Source organism: Chiloscyllium plagiosum, unplaced genomic scaffold, assembly GCF_037043375.1.
Source record: "Chiloscyllium plagiosum isolate Xiang-an unplaced genomic scaffold, Cpla_swu_hap1 HiC_scaffold_23, whole genome shotgun sequence".
Lineage (NCBI taxonomy): Eukaryota > Metazoa > Chordata > Chondrichthyes > Orectolobiformes > Hemiscylliidae > Chiloscyllium > Chiloscyllium plagiosum.
In genome coordinates, this window is record NW_028270161.1 from 64,375,292 (window position 1) to 64,397,240 (window position 21,949).

The 21,949-nt window shown below is 46.5% G+C and overlaps 1 pseudogene; it reads right to left on the reverse strand.

Annotated features, from left to right (window-relative positions):
- Positions 1-13,476: 13,476 nt before the first annotated feature.
- On the reverse strand, positions 13,477-15,495 carry LOC148145914 (putative G protein-coupled receptor 139; annotated as a pseudogene).
- Positions 15,496-21,949: the final 6,454 nt, after the last annotated feature.

A 21,949-nucleotide genomic window follows, 5' to 3' on the forward strand; every position in this document is an offset into this window, starting at 1 on the left:
ACCCTAACCCTAACCCTAACCCTAATCCTAACATTAAACCTAATCCTAACCACAACCCTAATCCTAACCCTAACCCGAATCCTACCCTAACCCTAACCCGAATTCTAAACCCTAACCCGAGTCATAATCCTAACTGTAACCCTGACCCGAATCCTAACCTCAACCCAAATCCTAACCCTAACACTAATCTTAACGCGAATCCTAACCCTAAACCTTACCCTAACCCGATTCCTAACCCTAACCCGAATCTAACCCAAACCCGAACCCTAACACTAACCCGAATCTTAACCCTAACCCTAAACCTAAACCTAACACTAACACAAATCCTAAGCATAACCCTAACCCTAACCCGAATCCTAACGCTAACCTGAATCCTAACACTAACCCTACCCCTAACCCAAATCCTAACCCTAACCCGAATCCGAACCTAACCCTAACCCTAACCCTAACCCGAATCCTAACTCTAACCCTAACACTAACCCTATCCCTATCATAACCCTAACCCTAACCCAAACCCTAACCCTAACCCGAATCCTAACCCTAACACTAACCCAAACCTGAATCCCATCCCTAACCCGAATCCTAACCCTATCCCTAAACCTATCCCAAAACCTAATCCTAACCGTATCCCTAACCGTAAGCCTAGCCCTAACACTAACGCTAACCCTAACCCTATCTCTAACCCTAAACCTAACCCCAACCCTAACCTTATCCTAACCCTAACCCTAACTGTAACCCTAACCCGAATCGAAACCCTAACCCTAACACTAACCCGAATCCTTATCCTAACCCGAATCCTAACACTAAACCTAATCCTTACCCGAATCGTAAGCCTAACCCGAATCCTAACGCTAACCCTAACCCTAACCCGAATCCTAACCCTAAACCGAATCCTAACCCTAACCCTAACCGTAACCCTTACCCTAATCCTGACCACAGCCCTAATACTAATCCTAACCAGAATCCTAACCCTAACCCAAATCCTAACCCTAAATCTAACCCTGACCAGAATCCTAAGCCTAAGGCGAGTCCTAACCCAAACCGTAACCATAACGCGAATCCTAACCCCAACCCTAACCCTAACCCGATTCCTATCCCTAACCTGAATCCTAACCCTAACCCAAACTCCAACCCTAACCCTATCCCTAACCCTAAACCTAACCCTAACAATAACACTAACCATAGACCGAATCCTAACCCTAACCCTAACCCTAAACCTAACCCAAATCCTTACCCTAACCCAAATCCTAACACTAACCCTAACCCTTAACCGAATCCTAATCCTGAACTGAATCCTAACCCTAACCCAAATCCTAACCCTAACCCTAACCCTAACCCTAATCCTAACATTAAACCTAATCCTAACCACAACCCTAATCCTAACCCTAACCCGAATCCTAACCCTAACCCTAACCCGAATTCTAAACCTAACCCGAGTCATAATCCTAACTGTAACCCTGACCCGAATCCTAACCCTAACCCAAATCCTAACCCTAACACTAATCTTAACGCGAATCCTAACCCTAAACCTTACCCTAACCCGATTCCTAACCCTAACCTGAATCTAACCCAAACCCGAACCCTAACACTAATCCTAACCCTAACCCGAATCCTAACCCTAACCCCACCCCTAACCCGAATCCTAACCCTAACCCAAGTCATGAACCTAACTGTAACCCTGACCCGAATCCTAACCCTAATCCTAATCCTAACCCTAACTGTAACCCTGACCCTAACCCTAACCCTAACCCGAATCCTAACCCTAACGTGAATCCTAACCCTAACCCTAACCCTAATCCTAACCCTAACCCTAATCCTAATCACAACCCTAATACTAACCCTAACCCTAACCCTAATCTTAACGCCAATCCTAAACCTAACCCGAATCCTAACCCGAATCCTAACCCTAACCCGAATCCTAACCCTAATCCTAATCTTAACGCGAATCCTAACGCTAACCCTAACACGATTCCTAACCCTAACCCAAATCTAACCCAAACCCGAACCCTAACCTTAATCCTAACCCTAACCCGAATCCTATCCCTAACACTAACCGTAACCCGAATCCTAACACAAACCCTAACCCAAAACTTAACCCTAATCCTAACCCTAACCCTCATCCTAACAACAACCCTAACCTTATCCTAACCCTAACCCTAACCGTAACCCTAACCCGAATCGAAACCCTAACCCTAACACTAACCCGAATCCTTATCCTAACCCGAATCCTAACACTAAACCTAACCCTTACCCGAATCCTAACCCTAACCCTAACCCTAACCCGAATCCTAACCCTAAACCGAATCCTAACCCTAACCCTAACCCTAACCCTTACCCTAATCCTGACCCTAACCCAAATCCTAACCCTAAATCTAACCCTGACATGAATCCTAACCCTAAGCCGAGCCCTAACCCAAACCCTAACCATAACGCGAATCCTAACCCTAACCCTAACCCTAACCCGATTCCTATCCCTAACCTGAATCCTAACCCTAACCCAAACCCAAACCCTAACCCTATCCCTAACCCTAAACCTAACCCTAACAATAACCCTAACCATAGCCCGAATCCTAACCCTAACCCTAACCCTAAACCTAACCCAAATCCCTACCCTAACCCAAATCCTAACACTATCCCTAACCCTTAACTGAATCCTAACCCTTAACCGAATCCTAACCCTAAATCTAACCCTGACATGAATCCTAACCCTAAGCCGAGCCCTAACCCAAACCCTAACCATAACGCGAATCCTAACCCTAACCCTAACCCTAACCCGATTCCTATCCCTAACCTGAATCCTAACCCTAACCCAAACCCAAACCCTAACCCTATCCCTAACCCTAAACCTAACCCTAACAATAACCCTAACCATAGCCCGAATCCTAACCCTAACCCTAACCCTAAACCTAACCCAAATCCCTACCCTAACCCAAATCCTAACACTATCCCTAACCCTTAACTGAATCCTAACCCTTAACCGAATCCTAACCCTAACCCAAATCCTAATCCTAATCCTAACCCTAACCCTAACCCTAACCCAAACCCGGATCCTAACCCTAACCCTAACCCTAACCCTAATCCTAACATTAAACCTAATCCTAACCACAACCCTAATCCTAACCCTAACCCGAATCCTACCCTAACCCTAACCCGAATTCTAAACCCTAACCCGAGTCATAATCCTAACTGTAACCCTGACCCGAATCCTAACCTCAACCCAAATCCTAACCCTAACACTAATCTTAACGCGAATCCTAACCCTAAACCTTACCCTAACCCGATTCCTAACCCTAACCCGAATCTAACCCAAACCCGAACCCTAACACTAACCCGAATCTTAACCCTAACCCTAAACCTAAACCTAACACTAACACAAATCCTAAGCATAACCCTAACCCTAACCCGAATCCTAACGCTAACCTGAATCCTAACACTAACCCTACCCCTAACCCAAATCCTAACCCTAACCCGAATCCGAACCTAACCCTAACCCTAACCCTAACCCGAATCCTAACTCTAACCCTAACACTAACCCTATCCCTATCATAACCCTAACCCTAACCCAAACCCTAACCCTAACCCGAATCCTAACCCTAACACTAACCCAAACCTGAATCCCATCCCTAACCCGAATCCTAACCCTATCCCTAAACCTATCCCAAAACCTAATCCTAACCGTATCCCTAACCGTAAGCCTAGCCCTAACACTAACGCTAACCCTAACCCTATCTCTAACCCTAAACCTAACCCCAACCCTAACCTTATCCTAACCCTAACCCTAACTGTAACCCTAACCCGAATCGAAACCCTAACCCTAACACTAACCCGAATCCTTATCCTAACCCGAATCCTAACACTAAACCTAATCCTTACCCGAATCGTAAGCCTAACCCGAATCCTAACGCTAACCCTAACCCTAACCCGAATCCTAACCCTAAACCGAATCCTAACCCTAACCCTAACCGTAACCCTTACCCTAATCCTGACCACAGCCCTAATACTAATCCTAACCGGAATCCTAACCCTAACCCAAATCCTAACCCTAAATCTAACCCTGACCAGAATCCTAAGCCTAAGGCGAGTCCTAACCCAAACCGTAACCATAACGCGAATCCTAACCCCAACCCTAACCCTAACCCGATTCCTATCCCTAACCTGAATCCTAACCCTAACCCAAACTCCAACCCTAACCCTATCCCTAACCCTAAACCTAACCCTAACAATAACACTAACCATAGACCGAATCCTAACCCTAACCCTAACCCTAAACCTAACCCAAATCCTTACCCTAACCCAAATCCTAACACTAACCCTAACCCTTAACCGAATCCTAATCCTGAACTGAATCCTAACCCTAACCCAAATCCTAACCCTAACCCTAACCCTAACCCTAATCCTAACATTAAACCTAATCCTAACCACAACCCTAATCCTAACCCTAACCCGAATCCTAACCCTAACCCTAACCCGAATTCTAAACCTAACCCGAGTCATAATCCTAACTGTAACCCTGACCCGAATCCTAACCCTAACCCAAATCCTAACCCTAACACTAATCTTAACGCGAATCCTAACCCTAAACCTTACCCTAACCCGATTCCTAACCCTAACCCGAATCTAACCCAAACCCGAACCCTAACACTAATCCTAACCCTAACCCGAATCCTAACCCTAACCCCACCCCTAACCCGAATCCTAACCCTAACCCAAGTCATGAACCTAACTGTAACCCTGACCCGAATCCTAACCCTAATCCTAATCCTAACCCTAACTGTAACCCTGACCCTAACCCTAACCCTAACCCGAATCCTAACCCTAACGCGAATCCTAACCCTAACCCTAACCCTAATCCTAACCCTAACCCTAATCCTAATCACAACCCTAATACTAACCCTAACCCTAACCCTAATCTTAACGCCAATCCTAAACCTAACCCGAATCCTAACCCGAATCCTAACCCTAACCCGAATCCTAACCCTAATCCTAATCTTAACGCGAATCCTAACACTAACCCAAACACGATTCCTAACCCTAACCCAAATCTAACCCAAACCCGAACCCTAACCTTAATCCTAACCCTAACCCGAATCCTATCCCTAACACTAACCGTAACCCGAATCCTAACACAAACCCTAACCCAAAACTTAACCCTAATCCTAACCCTAACCCTCATCCTAACAACAACCCTAACCTTATCCTAACCCTAACCCTAACCGTAACCCTAACCCGAATCGAAACCCTAACCCTAACACTAACCCGAATCCTTATCCTAACCCGAATCCTAACACTAAACCTAACCCTTACCCGAATCCTAACCCTAACCCTAACCCTAACCCGAATCCTAACCCTAAACCGAATCCTAACCCTAACCCTAACCCTAACCCTTACCCTAATCCTGACCCTAACCCAAATCCTAACCCTAAATCTAACCCTGACATGAATCCTAACCCTAAGCCGAGCCCTAACCCAAACCCTAACCATAACGCGAATCCTAACCCTAACCCTAACCCTAACCCGATTCCTATCCCTAACCTGAATCCTAACCCTAACCCAAACCCAAACCCTAACCCTATCCCTAACCCTAAACCTAATCCTAACAATAACCCTAACCATAGCCCGAATCCTAACCCTAACCCTAACCCTAAACCTAACCCAAATCCCTACCCTAACGCAAATCCTAACACTAACCCTAACCCTTAACTGAATCCTAACCCTTAATCGAATCCTAACCCTAACCCAAATCCTAACCCTAACCCTAACCATAACCCTAACCCGAATCCTAACCCTAACCCTAATCCTAATCCTAACATTAAACCTAATCCTAACCACAATCCTAATCCTAACCCTAACCCGAATCCTAACCCTAACCCTAACCCGAATTCTAACCCTAACCCGAGTCATAATCCTAACTGTAACCCTGACCCGAATCCTAACCTCAACCTAAATCCTAACCCTAACACTAATCTTAACGCGAATCCTAACCCTAAACCTTACCCTAACCCGATTCCTAACCCTAACCCGAATCTAACCCAAACCCGAACCCTAACACTAATCCTAACCCTAACCCGAATCCTAACCCTAACCCTAACCCTAACCCGAATCCTAACCCTAATCCAAGTCATGAACCTAACTGTAACCCTGACCCGAATCCTAACCCTAATCCTAATCCTAACCCTAACTGTAACCCTGACCCTAACCTAACCCTAACCCGAATCCTAACCCTAATGCGAATCCTAACCCTAACCCTAACCCTAACCCTAATCCTAACCCTAACCCTAATCCTAATCACAACCCTAATCCTAACCCTAACCCTAATCCTAATTTTAACGCGAAACCTAACCCTAACCCGAATCCTAACCCGAATCCTAACCCTATCCCGAATCCTAACCCTAATCCTAATCTTAACGCGAATCCTAACGCTAACCCTAACACGATTCCTAACCCTAACCCAAATCTAATCCAAACCCGAACCCTAGCCCTAATCCTAACCCTAACCCGAATCCTATCCCTAACACTAACCGCAACCCGAATCCTAACACTAACCCTAACCCAAAACTTAAACCTAATCCTAACCCTAACCCTCATCCTAACAACAACCCTAATCCTAACCCAAACCCGAATCCTAACCCTAACCAAAACCCTAACCCGTATCCTATCCCTAACCCGAAACCTAATACTAAATCTAACCCTGATCCGAATCCTATCCCTAACCCGAATCCTAACCCTAACCCTAATCATAACGCGAATCCTAACCCTAACCCTGACCCTAACCCTAACCTAACCCTAACCCTAATCCTAATGCTAACCCTAACTCTAACCCGGATCCTAACCACAATCCTAATCCTAACCATAACGCCAATCCTAACCCTAACCCTAAACCTATCTCTAACCCTAACCCTAACCCCAACCCTAACCTTATCCTAACCCTAACCCTAACCATAACCCTAACCCGAATCGAAACCCTAACCCTAACACTAACCCGAATCCTTTCCCTATCCCGAATCCTAACACGAAATCTAACCCTTACCCGAATCGTAACCCTAACCCGAATCCTAACCCTAACCCTAACCCGAATCCTAACCCTAAACCGAATCCTAACCCTAACCCTAACCCTAACCCTAACCCTAATCCAGACCCTAACCCAAATCCTAACCCTAAATCTAACCCTGACCTGAATCCTAACCCTAAGCCAAGCCCTAACCCAAACCCTAACCATAACGCGAATCCTAACCCTAACCCTAACCCTAACCCGATTCCTATCCCTAACCTGAATCCTAACCCTAACCCAAACCCGAACCCTAACCCTATCCCTAACCCTAAACCTAACCCTAACAATAACCCTAACCATATCCCGAATCCTAACCCTAACCCTAACCCTAAACCTAACCCAAATCCCTACCCTAACCCAAATCCTAACACTAACCCTAACCCTTAACTGAATCCGAACCCTTAACCGAATCCTAACCCTAACCCAAATCCTAACCTTAACCCTAACTATAACCCTAACCCGAATCCTAACCCTAACCCTAATCCTAATCCTAACATTAAACCTAATCCTAACCACAACCCTAATCCTAACCCTAACCCGAATCCTAACCCTAACCCGAGTCATAACCCTAACTGTAACCCTGACCCGAATCCTAACCCTAACCCAAAACCTAACCTTAACCCTAACTATAACCCTAACCCGAATCCTAACCCTAACCCTAATCCTAATCCTAACATTAAACCTAATCCTAACCACAACCCTAATCCTAACCCTAACCCAAATTCTAACCCTAAGCCGAGTCATAATCCTAACTGTAACCCTGACCCGAATCCTAACCTTAACCCGAAACCTAACCCTAACCCTAACCCTAACCCTAACCCAAATCCGGTACTGAGGGAGCTCTGCACTGATGGAGGGTCAGTACTGAGGGAGCTCTGCACTGATGGAGGGTCAGTACTGAGGGAGCTCTGTACTGATGGAGGGTCAGTACTGAGGGAGCTCTGTACTGATGGAGGGTCAGTACTGAGGGAGCTCTGCACTGATGGAGGGTCAGTACTGAGGGAGCTCTGCACTGATGGAGGGTCAGTACTGAGGGAGCTCTGCACTGATGGAGGGTCAGTACTGAGGGAGCTCTGCACTGATGGAGGGTCAGTACTGAGGGAGCTCTACTGATGGAGGGTCAGTACTGAGGGAGCTCTGCACTGATGGAGGGTCAGTACTGAGGGAGCTCTGTACTGATGGAGTGTCGATACTGAGGGAGCTCTGTACTGATGGAGGGTCAGTACTGAGGGAGCTCTGTACTGATGGAGGGTCAGTACTGAGGGAGCTCTGCACTGATGGAGTGTCGCTACTGAGGGAGCTCTGTACTGATGGAGGGTCAGTACTGAGGGAGCTATGCACTGATGGAGGGTCAGTACTGAGGGAGCACTGCACTGATGGAGGGTCAGTACTGAGGGAGCTCTGTACTGATGGAGGGTCAGTACTCAGGGAGCTCTGTACTGATGGAGGGTCAGCACTGAGGGAGCTCTGTACTGATGGAGGGTCAGTACTGAGGGAGCTCTGTACTGATGGAGGGTCAGTACTGAGGGAGCTCTGCACTGATGGAGGGTCAGTACTGAGGGAGCTCTGTACTGATGGAGGGTCAGTACTGAGGGAGCTCTGCACTGATGGAGGGTCAGTACTGAGGGAGCTCTGTACTGATGGAGGGTCAGTACTGAGGGAGCTCTGTACTGATGGAGGGTCAGTACTGAGGGACTCTGTACAGATGGAGGGTCAGTACTGAGGGAGCTCTGTATTGATGGAGGTTCAGTACTGAGGGAGCTCTGTACTGATGGAGGGTCAGTACTGAGGGAGCTCTGCACTGATGGAGGGTCAGTATTGAGGGAGCTCTGCACCGATGGAGGGTCAGTACTGAGGGAGCTCTGCACTGATGGAGGGTCGGTACTCAGCGAGCTCTGTACTGATGGAGGGTCAGTACTGAGGGAGCTCTGCACTGATGGAGGGTCAGTACTGAGGGAGCTCTGCACTGATGGAGGGTCAGTACTGAGGGAGCTCTGCACTGATGGAGGGTCAGTACTGAGGGAGCTCTGCACTGATGGAGGGTCAGTACTGAGGGAGCTCTGTACTGATGGAGGGTCAGTACTGAGGGAGCTCTGTACTGATGGAGGGTCAGTACTGAGGGAGCTCTGCACTGATGGAGGGTCAGTACTGACGGTGCTCTGAACTGATGGAGGGTCAGTACTGAGGGAGCTCTGCACTGATGGAGGGTCAGTACTGAGGGTGCTCTGTACTGATGGAGGGTCAGTACTGAGGGAGCTCTGCACTGATGGAGGGTCAGTACTGAGGGAGCTCTGTACTGAGGAGGAACAGGAATGGATGTTGCAGATTCTGGGATTTAGATGTTTCAGCAAGAACAGAGATGATGCTAAAAGTTGGGGGGCGGGGGGGGGTATGGGGGTGGCATTGTTATTCAAGAGCAATATTACAATAGCTGAAAGAATGTTTGACGAGTCATCCAATGAGGTAGTATGGGCTGAGGTTAGAAACAGGAAAGGAGAGGTCACCCTGTTGGGAGTTTTCTGTAGGCCTCTGAAATGTTCCAGGGATGCAAAGGAAAGGAGAGCAAAGATGATTCTGGATAGGAGCAAAAGTAACAGGGTAGTTGTCATGGGGGCTTTAACTTAGAACATAGAACAATACAGAGCAGAACAGGCCCTTCGACCCTCAATGTTGTGCCGACCTGTGAACTATTCTCAGCTCATTCTCCTACACTATACCGAAATCATCCATGTGCTTACCTAAGGATTGTTTAAATCTCCCTAATGTGGCTGAGTTGACTACCTTAGCAGGTAGGGCATTCCCCTCTCTGAGTAAAGAACCTGCCCCTGACATCTGTCTTAAATCTATCACCCCTCAATTTGTAGTTATGCCCCCTCGTACACGCTGACATCATCATCCTAGGAAAAAGACTTTCACTGTCTACCTTATCTAATCTAAACTTCCCCAATATTGACGAGAAATACTATAGTTCAAGTAGTTTAGATGGATCAGTTTTTGTCCAATGTGTGCAGGAGGGTTTTCTGACACAGTATGAAGACAGGCCAACAAGGGGCAATGCCATATTGGATTTAGTACTGGGGAATAAACCTGGCCAGGTGTTAGATTTGGAGGTAGGTGAGCACTTTGGTGATAGTGACCACAATTCGGTTATGTTTAGAATAGCAATGGGCAGGGACAGGTATATATCGCAGAGAAGGAGGTATAACTGGGGGAAAGGCAATTATGATGTGATTAGGCAAGATTTAGGATGCATAGAGTGGGGAAGGATACTGTGGGGGATGGACACACTTGAAATGTGGAGCTTATTTAAGGAACAGCTACTGCGGGTCCTTGATAAGTATATACCTGTCAGGCAGGGAGGTAGTTGTTGAGAGAGGGAGCCAAGGTTTACAAAAGACATTGAAGCTCTTGTCAAGAGAAAGAGGAAGGTGTATGTGAGGATGAGGTGTGAACACTCCATTAGGGGCTTGAGAGTTATAAATTAGCCAGAAAAGATCTAAAGAGAGGGCTAAGAAGAGCCTGGAGGGGACATGAGAGTTTGTTGGCAGATAGGATCAAGGAAAACCCTAAGGCCTTCTATAGGTATATCAGGAATAAAAGAATGACAAGAGTAAGATTAGGGCCAATCAAAGAGAGTAGTGGGAAATCGTGTGTGGAATCTAAAGACAAAGGGGAAGCCCTTAATGAATGCTTTTCATCAGGATTCACATTGGAAAAGGGCAATGTTAGTGAGAATACAGAGATACAGGCTACAAGATTAGATGGGATTGCGGTTGACAAAGAGGAGGTTTTAGCTGAAAAATGTGTTGCTGGAAAAGCGCAGCAGGTCAGGCAGCATCCAAGGGCAGGAGAATCGATGTTTCGGGCATAAGCCCTTCTTCAGGAATGAGGAAGGTGTGCCAAGCAGGCTAAGCTAAAAGGTAGGGAGGAGGGACTTGGGGGAGGGGCGTTGGGAATACGAGAGGTGGAAGGAGGTTAAGGGGAAGCTGATAGGCCGGAGAGGGGTTGGGGGCAGAGAGATCGGGAAGAAGATTGCAGGTCAAGAAGGTGGTGCTGAGTCCGAGGGTTGGGAATGAGATAACGTGGGGGGAGGGGAAATGAAGAAACTGGAGAAATCTGTATTCATCTCTTGTGGTTGGAGGGTAACTAGGCAGAAGATGAGGCGCTCTTCCTCCAGGCGTCGTGTTGCCATGGTCTGGCGATGGAGGAGTCCAAGCACCTGCATGTCCTTGGCAGAGTGGGAGGGGGAGTTGAAGTGTTCAGCCACGGGGCGGTTGGGTTGGTTGGTGCGGGTGTCCCAGAGGTGTTCTCTGAAACGTTCCACAAGTAGGCGTCCTGTCTCCCTAATGTAGAGGAGGCCACATCGGGTGCTGCGGATGCAGCAAATGATGTGTGTGGAGGTGCAGGTGAATTTCTGATGGATATGGAAGGATCCCTTGGGGTCTTGGAGGGAAGTGAGGGGGGAGATGTGGGCACAAGTTTTGCATTTCTTGCGGTTGCAGGGGAAGGTGCCGGGAGTGGAGGGTTGGTGGGGGGTGTGGACCTGACGAGGGAGTCGCGGATGGAATGGTCTCTCCGGAACGCTGATAGAGGAGGGGAGGGAAATATATCCTTGGTGGTGGGGTCTGTCTGGAGGTGGCAGAAATGACGAAGGATGATATGATGTATCTGGAGGTTGGTGGGGTGGTAGGTGAGGACCAGTGGGGTTCTGTCCTGGTGGCGATTGGAGGGGCGGGGTTCAGGGGCAGAGGAGCGGGAAGTGGAGGAGATGCGGTGGAGGGCATCGTCGACCACGTCGGGTGGGAAATTGCGGTCTTTGAAGAAGGAGGCCATCTGGGTTGTACGGTATTGGAATTGGTCCTCCTGGGAGCAGATGCGGCGGAGTCGAAGGAATTGGGAATATGGGATGGCGTTTTTACAGGGGGGACGGGTGGGAGGAGGTGTAATCTAGGTAGCTGTGGGAGTCGGTCGGTTTATAGTAAATGTCTGTGTAGAGTCGGTCGCCTGAGATAGAAATGGAGAGGTCTAGGAAGGGGAGGGAGGAATCTGAGACGGTCCAGGTGAATTTGAGGTTGGAGTGGAAGGTGTTAGTAAAGTGGATGAACTGTTCAACCTCCTCGTGGGAGCACGAGGCAGCGCCGATACAGTCATCGATGTAGCGGAGGAAAAGGTGGGGGGTGGTGCCAGTGTAACTGCGGAAGATGGACTGTTCCACATATCCAACGAAGAGGCAGGCATAGCTGGGGCCCATGTGGGTGCCCATGGCTACTCCTTTGGTTTGGAGGATGTGGGAGAATTGGAAAGAGAAGTTGTTCAGGGTGAGGACCAGTTCAGTCAGTCAAAGGAGGGTGTCAGTGGAAGGGTACTGGTTGGTACGGTGGGAAAGGAAGAAGCGAAGGGCTTTGAGGCCTTCGTGATGGGGAATGGAGGTGTATAGGGACTGGATGTCCATGGTGAAGATAAGGCGTTGGGGGCCGGGGAAGTAAAAATCATGGAGGTGGTGGAGGGCGTGGGTGGTGTCCCGAACGTAGGTGGGGAGTTCTTGGACTAAGGGGACAAGACTGTGTCGAGGTCCTGTTCATCCACTTTACTAACACCTTCCACCCTGACTTCAAATTTACCTGGACCGTCTCAGACTCCTCCCTCCCCTTCCTAGACCTCATTCTGCATAGCAAGTATGGACTGACTCATGTGTAAATGTCACGTTTGTACCTCCTTGGAGATCTCTAGATCATGAGGTATGGTAGAGAGATCAAATAGAGTGCGTCCATTTACCATCTGACCAGCTGACAGCCTGAACTTATTGGAGTAGAATTTTCCACTTGCATGTCTAAATGATTTGGATGGTGACCAAACTCTGAAATAAAGGTTACTTATGTCCTGATACAAGTATGTCATATAACATTATGCATGAAATGTCGGACTGAACTGAACAATTTTCATTATTCTTTGTTGAAGTGTTTAGATACCATTTTTAAAAACAATCTTTAATGAAATGTGAGCATCACTGGCAAAACCAGCATTTATAACTCATTCATAATTGCCGAGAAAGCTGTTTGGTGCCAACCACATTGCTGTATGTCTGGAATCAAATGAAGACCAGACCAGATCAGTATAACAGCTGCATGCCCTAAATGACTGTAGACAATGACATGAGATTGTTTGTTAACTGGCAATCTATAATGGTCATAATTCGAATTCTGAGTCCACACACATTTATTGAATTCAAGTTCCACAATCTTCCATGGCATCAGGTCCCCAGAAATTTAGCAGAGACTCTGAAATAATAGTCTGGCAACAATGCCACTAGGCTTCCTGTATGGTTATGTAATTAAAGATGTAGACAATAAGAGATTTAGCTGTTAACATCTGAACTTTCTGAGGCAGAGGAATATAAGTGAAAAAGAGATAATGTCAAAGTTTCACTTTTAGTTTTGAGTAAATAATATGAGAATGAATGACCAAGGAGATTTCAACATTTCCTTCAGTTCTTGCCTAAACTTCCGTTGTGTGGCTGCATAAATACATACATTTGTACATGAACTAAAATACATTAACATGTAACCAGGTTCAGTAGCAATGTAGGCAGGAGCTGTATAATTACCTCAATAATGTACAGTATTTGCGATCCTTGTAGATAAAAAACTCACAGCTGCTGTCAGCCACAGAAGGATAAAACTGCCTGATATAGTGAAGAGTAAAATTATGGACTGCCTTCGGCTCTCCATCTCAGGGTCTTTTTTACCGTTATTTTTGTATCCCCGGATGGCCCTACGAGATCTCGTGGCGATTACAATACGTCTGACAGTCAAACAATTAAATAGGAAGATCAAACAAAATGGAAGCCAAGGGATGAGTATACTTTGTAACCAGGAGAATGTTATACCTAGCGGCGAAGTGAAGAAGTTCAATTGAGCACGACAACCCCACAGAACATGACCAATTATTTGTTCAGGTTCAAATGCAAACCCAAAGGGTATGCTCTCTAGGAACACCAGGGCAGTGGTGACCATTATAACTGTAGCTGCTATCCTCACTCTGCAATACCTTGTTTTCAGCTTCTCACAACATATAGCTACATACCGACCAAACGTGAACACAACAGTGAGCCACACTGCCACTAACAGGCTGGCTGAGTTCATATATTTAAATAACTTACAAACTCCAGTGTAGGAGAAGAAAGGATGTGTAAAGTGTAAACTGAAAATATGATGCACAATTATGCTGAAGATCAAGATCAGAAGAGCTGCAGTTAGCATGGCGACCATATAAGCAGAGGTACAGTCAGATAGGCCGCACTTTCCCCTGGAGAGAATTATCAGTGTCATCAGGTTCACTGTAAATCAAATGGACAAAGAATATCAATGAGATCACTCAGGAAACAAAAATCTATAAATTGTGTAACAAAATATTCAAATGCTTTGTGACTCAGACTTGTGGAGAGTATTATCCATAAAGTGTTGGAAATTATATTATGGAATAATAATGCACTGAGTATTGAAAATTTGGCTTGCTTTCAGCATCCTCAAGTTTTTTTTTCAACTAATGTGTACAACAGCAAAGCGTACAATAGCAGTTGTCATCTTCCTTGGTGACGGGTGGTATGAGATAGAGTCTGATCGCCAAATCAAAGAAGTCTTTTTATCCAAGTATTCGCAACAAAAAAAGAAAAATCCAAGACCATTAAAATTGACCACAACGGTTCCAAAGTTGACTTTTTGAATCATCAGTTTCCGACTTTATGCAAATATGACATACGTCTTCTGGTTCATTGTCCAAATAAAAGTCTGAACAATTTCTCGACAATTCAGTAACTTCACAGAACAAAGACAAGTAGCAAGTTCAACTCACTAATGCCTGAGACTGAACTCAATGCTCTTTAATTCCAGTACCTCACACAGATAGATGGATAGATGAGGCATAAACCATCATGAAAACATAAATGAGACATGAATGTCCAGTTTATTTAAGCTGTCTCCAAGATCCATGCTATCACAAGCACAAAGCATAACAACTTGCTTGTTTTCTGATGATACTGCCCCCAGTACCTGCAAAGAATATTAATTTAATTCTCAAAATTGATATTGTATTCTCTAAGCTTTTAATGATTGGAAGATGAGGGGGCAAACAGAGATTACTGACATCTCTGCCCTGAAGGTTTTGATCACAAACATGGCCCAAAAACACAGTTCAAACTGTGGTCTCTTCCTGGCAGATCTTGTCCCTCCATGAGATTGAAGTTAACTTTCAGTATCTGGAATCTGCTTCAGCATAGCACTGATCTGGCTTTGAAGCATCAACAGGTCACTTCGACTATGAAACAAACTGAAATTAACTTTCAATCCTGGTCTCAAATTCTAATAACAGTTTGTTCATTCTCCATTTAAAAACCAAAGCTGATATTCCGAATCCAAAGGTCACCTTTCAGCTCTCAGCTCACAGTTCATAGCTCCATACTAGGGAGTCAAGAGTCATAGGGATGTACATCACAGTAACAGACCCTTTGGTTCAACCTGCCCATGCTGACCAGGTAATCCGAAATTAATCTAGTCCCAATTGACAGCACTTGGTTAGACCGTTCTTATTGAATGACCTTCCTATTGAAGGACCCATCCAGATGTCTTTTAAATGTTGTATTTGTACTGGCCTCCACCAGTTCCTCTGGCAGCCCTTTCCATATACCACCATGGGTGTGAAAACATTGCTCCGGAGGTATCATTTAAAACATTACCCTCTCAGTTTAAAGTTACGTCCTCTAGTGGGCGGCACGGTGGCACAATGTGGGTGGCACGGTGGCACAGTGGTTAGCACTGCTGCCTCACAGCGCCTGAGACCCGGGTTCAATTCCCGCCTCAGGCGACTGACTGTGTGGAGTTTGCACATTCTCCCGTGTCTGCGTGGGTTTCCTCCGGGTGCTCCGGTTTCCTCCCACAGTCCAAAGATGTGCAGGTCAGGTGAATTGGCCATGCTAAAATGTCTGTAGTGTGAGGTAAGGGGTAAATGTAGGGGTAGGGGTCGGTTGCGCTTCGGCGGGTCGGTGTGGACATGTTAGGCCGAAGGGCCTGTTTCCACACTGTCATGTAATCTAAAAATCTAATCTAGTTTTAGACTCATCTACCCCAAGGAAAACACCTTGACTATTCACTCTACCCGGAGTGAGAAAGTGAGGACTGCAGATGCTGGAGATCAGAGTCAAGATTAGCGTGGTGTTGGAAAAGCACAGCAGCTTACAAAACGATGTTACGTCCACACTTGGAACATTGAGTACAGTTCTGGTCCCCTTATTTTGGGAAGGATGTGGAAGCATTGGAAAAGGTGCAGAGGAGATTTACCAGGATGTTGCCTGGTCTGGAGGGAAGGTCTTATGAGGAAAGGCTGAGAGACTTGAACCTGTTCTCATTGGAAAGGAGAAGGTTGAGAGGGGATTTGACAGAGACACACAAGATGAGCAGAGGATTAGATAGGGTAGACAGTGAAAGTCTTTTTCCTAGGAGGGAACATAACTACAAATTGAGGGGTGATAGATTTAAGACAGATGTCAAAGGCAGGTTCTTTACGCAGAGTGGTAAGAGCATGGAATGTCCTACCTGCTAATGTAGTCAACCCAGCCACATTAGGGAGATTTAAAGAATCCTTAGATAAGCTCATGGATGATGATGGGATAGTGTAGGGGGACGAGCTGAGAATAATTCACAGGTCAGCGCAACATCGAGGGTCGAAGGGCCTGTTCTGCGCTGTATTGTTCTATGTTCTATGTCAGGCAGCATCCAAGGAGCAGGAGAATCGATGTTCGGGCATAAGCCCTTCATCAGGAATGAGGTTTGTGGGCTGGGGGGCTGTGGGATAAATGGGAGTGAGTGGGTTTGTGGGGGAAGGTAGCTGGGAATGTCAGCCTGACATCAGTTGTGAGCCAGTTGTTGGAGGGGAGTCTGAGGGAAAAGGTTCATGAGACGTGCGAAAGGCAAGGGCTGATTAGAGAGAGTCAACATGGCTATGAACATGGGAAGTTGTGATTCACTAACTTGATTAAGTTTCTTGAAGATCCAACAAAGGAGATTGATTGAGGGAGTGTGGTGGATGTTTCCTACATGGACTTCAGCGTGGCATTCGATAAGTTCTGCATGGTACACTGGTTAGCAGGATTAGATGGTATGGATGCCAAGGAGCGCTAGTCATTTCGATAAAAGATTGGTTTGGTAGCAGGACAAAGAAGGTTGTGTTAGAAGGTTGTTTTTCTGACTGAGACCAGCAGTGGGTTCTGCAAGGATCAGTGCCGTGTTTACTGTTTTTTGTTTTGTTTATAAATGACTTGGACATAAATATCAGAGGAATCTTTAGTAAGTTTGCAAATGACACAAAATTCGTTAGTGCAGTGGACAGTAAAGAAGGTTATCTCAGATACAACAGGACATTGACTAGCTGGGCCGATGGTCCGAGTAGTGGCAAATGGAGATTAATTTGGATGAACCTGAGGGTGCATTTCAGTATATCAAATCAGGGGAGGGCTAATACTCTAAATGGTAAGGACCTGGGGAATGTTGCAAAACAAAGAGACCTTGGAATAGAGGTTCACAGTTCCTTGAAAGTCGAATCACAGGAAGCCAGAGAAGTGAAGAAGGAACTTTGTTTTGCTTGTGTTTATGGTCAGTATGTTGAATATAGGAGTTGGGACATCATGCTGTGATTGGTTAGACCAGTTTTTGAGTACTGTCATTGATTTTTGTCTCCCTTCTATCGGAAAAATATCCTTAAACTTGAAAGCATACGGAAAATATTAGATTAGATTACATTACAGTGTGGAAACAGGCCCTTCGGCCCAACAAGTCCACACCGACCCGCCGAAGCGCAACCCACCCATACCCTTACATTTACCCCTGTACCTAACACTACGGGCAATTTAGCGTGGCCAATTCACCTGACCTGCACATCTTTGGACTGTGGGAGGAAACTGGAGCACCCGGAGGAAACCCACGCAGACACGGGGAGAACGTGCAAACTCCACACAGTCAGTCGCCTGAGGCGGGAATTGAACCCGGGTCTCAGGCGCTGTGAGGCAGCAGTGCTAACCACTGTGCCACCGTGCCGCCCACAATTAGCATGTTGCTGGGTTTGGGGGGTTTGAGCTAAAGGGAGACGCTGAATAGTGTAGAGCTATTTTCCCTGGAAGGTCAGAGACTGAGGAGTGACCTCATAGAAGTTTACAAAATCATTAGGGTCACAGATAGGGTGAGCAGTTGATGTCTTATCCCTGGGGTGGGGAGACTACAACTTTTTAGTAGTCACTTTAGGAGTTAGAACAGTGGGAATGGAGTGTTGGGCAGTGGAATGTTCCTCCTGCAGAATGTGGGAAGTAAGGGTCACCACGAGTGTCCCTGCTGAATACATCTGAGGAAAGTGCACCCAACTCCAGCTCCTCGAAAACTCCGTTAGGGAACTGGAGCTGGAGTTGGATGAACTTCGGATCATTCGGGAGACAGAGAGGTTATTGACAGGACTTAGAGAGGTAGTCACTCCCAGATAAAAGAAAAAGACAGATGGGTGACAGTTAGGGAACAGAAAGGGAACCGGCAGGCAGTGCAGGGATCCCCTGTGGCCATTCCCCTCAACAATAAGTATACCATTTTGGATACTGTTTGGGGGGGATGACTTACCAGGGGAAAGCAGTGGGGCACAGGGCTGTGGCACAGAGTCTGTCCCTGCTGCTCAGAGGGGAAGGGGGAAGAGGAGCAGAGCATTAGTGATTGGGGACTCGATAGTTAAGGGGACAGATAGGAGGTTCTGTGGGGACGAGAGAGACTCACGGTTGGTGTGTTGCCTCCCGAATGCCAGGGTCCGTGATGTCGCTGATTGTGTTTTGGGAATCCTTTGGGGGGAGGGAGAGCAGCCCCCAGTCGTGGTCCACATTGGCACCAATGACATAGGTCAGAAGAGAGATGGGGACTTGAAGCAGAAATTCGGGAGCTAGAATGGAAGCTTAGAGCTGGGACAAACAGAGTTGTTTTCTCTGGATTGCTGCCTATGCCACACGCTAGTCAGTTGAACATGTGAATACAGGGATGGTGCAGAAGGGAGAGTTTTGGATGCCTGAATAATTGGGGCTCTTTTTGGGGTAGGTGGGACGTCTACAAACAGGATGGTCTTCATCTAAACCAGAGGGGTGCCAATATTCTGGGGGGGAAATTCGCTAAAGCTATTAAGGTGGATTTAAACTAATACAGCAGGGGGATGGGAACCAAAATTGTAGGACAGGTACAGAAGAGGATGAGAGTAGGGAGTTCCAAAATCAATTATCTGACACTGGCAAGCGAGAACCTGGTTTGAAGTGTGTGTACTTCAACGCGAGGAGCATCCGAAATAAAGTGGGTCAACTTGCAGCTTGGGTTGGTACCTGGGACTTTGATGTTGTGGCCATTATGGAGACATGGATAGAGCAGGGACAGGATTGGCTGTTGCAGGTTCCGGGATTTAGATGTTTCAGTAAGAACAGAGAAGATGGTAAAGGAGGGGGAGGTGTGGCATTGTTGATCAGGGACAATATTACAGTTTGGGGATGTTTGGGGACTTGTTAACTGAGGTAGTATGGACTGAGGTTAGGAACAGGAAAGGAGAAGTCACCCTGTTAGGAGTTTTCCATAGGCCTCCAAATAGTCCCAGAGATGTAGAGGAAAGGATAGCAAAGACAGGAGTGAGAGAGGCAGGGTAGTTGTCATGGGGACTTCAACTATCCAAATATTGACTGGGATCACTACAGTACGAGCACTATAGATGGGTCAGTTTTTGTCCAGTGTGCGCAGGTGGGCTTCCTGACACAGTGTGTAGACAGGCCTACAAGGGGCGAAGCCACTTTAGATTTAGTACTGGGTAATGAGCCCGGCCAGGTGTTAGACTTGGAAGTAGGTGAGCGCTTCCAAAAATACGGAGGTATGGCATTGAGGGTGAGTTGGAGGTTTGGATTAGGAGTTGGCTGGATGGAAGAAGACAGAGGGTAGTAGTTGATGGCAAAGGTTCATCTTGGAGTGCCGTCACTAGCGGTGTTCCGCAAGGATCTGTTTTGGGACCATTGCTGTTTGTCATTTTTATAAATGACCTGGAGGAGGGGTTAGAAGGTTGGGTGAGCAAGTTTGCGGATGATACGAAAGTCGGAGGAGTTGTAGACAGTGAGGAAGGACGTGGCAGGTTACAGCGGGATATAGATAAGCTGCAGAACTGGGCAGAAAGGTGGCAAATGGAGTTCAATGTAGCTAAGTGTGAGGTGATTCACTTTGGTAAGAGTAACAAAAAGATGGGGTACTGGGCTAATGATCGGATACTTGGTAGTGTGGATGAGCAGAGAGATCTTGGTGTCCATGTACACAGATCTTTGAAAGTTGCCACCCAGGTAAATAGTGCGGTGAAGAAGGCAAATGGCGTACTGGCTTTTATTGGTAGAGGAATTGAGTTCCGGAGTACCGAGGTCATGTTGCAGTTGTATAAGACTCTGGTGCAGCCGCATCTGGAGTATTGTGTGCAGTTTTGGTCACCATACTATAGGAAGGATGTGGAGACACTGGAACGGGTGCAGAGGAGGTTTACCAGGATGTTGCCTGGTATGATAGAAAGATCGTATGAGGAAAGGCTGAGGCACTTGGGGTTGTTTTCATTGGAGAAAAGAAGGTTTAGGGGTGACTTGATAGAGGTGTACAAAATGATTAGGGGTTTAGATAGGGTCGACAGTGAGAATCTTTTTTCACGTATGGAGTCAGCTATTACAAGGGGGCATAGCTTTAAATTAAGGGGGGTTAGGTATAGGACAGATGTTAGGGGTAGGTTCTTTACTCAGCGAGTCGTGAGTTCATGGAATGCCCTGCAAGTAGCAGTGGTGGACTCTCCCTCATTATGGGCATTTAAGTGGGCATTGGATAGGCATATGGAGGATAGTGGGCTAGTGTAGGTTAGGTGGGCTTGGATCGGCGCAACAGCGAGGGCCGAAGGGCCTGTACTGCGCTGTATTCTTCTATGTTCTATGTTCTATGTTCACTTTGGAGACAGCCATCACAATTCTGTCAGGTTTATTTTAGTGATGGAAATGGATAGGTGTACTCCACTGAGTTACAGCTGGGGGAAGGGAAATTACAATGCAATTAGGAAAGATTTAGGAAGCGTAAAATGGGGAAGGAAACTGCAGAAGATGAGCACAATAAAAATGTGGATCTTACTCAAGGAAAAGCTCCTGTGTGTCCTAGATAAGTATGTACCTGTCAGGCAGGGAGGAAGATATAGAACGCGTGAGCCGTGGTTGACTAAGGAAGTGGTCAAGAAGAAGAAGATGAAGGCTTATGTTAGGACAAAATGTGAAGGCTCAGTTAGGACGCTTGAGGGTTACAAGGTAGCCAGGAAAGACCTAAAGAGAGAGCTCAGAAGAGCCAGGAGGAGACATGAGAAGTTGTTGGCGGATAGGATCAGGGTTAACCCTAAGGCTTTCCATAGGTATGTCAGGAATAAAAGAATGACGAGAGTTAAATTAGGGCCAATCAAGGATAATAGTGGGAAGTTGTGTGTGGAGTCAGAGGAGATAGGGTAAGCACTAAATTTTTCGACAGTGTTCACTACAGAAAATGAAAATGTTGGCGAGGAAGATACAGAGATACTTGCATCTAGACTAGAAGAGATTGAGGTTCACAAGGAAGAGGTATTAGAAACACTGCAGACTGTGAAAATAGACAAGTCCCCTGGGCCTATCCTAGGATCCTCTGGGAAGCAAGGGAAGAGATTGCCAAGCCTTTGGCATTGATCTTCAAATCATCATTGTCTACAGGAATAGTGCCTGAGGACTGGAGGATAGCAAATGTGGCTCCCTTGTTCAAAAAGGGTAGTAGAGACAAACCTGGTAATTACAGACCAGTGAGTCTCACTTCAGTTGTT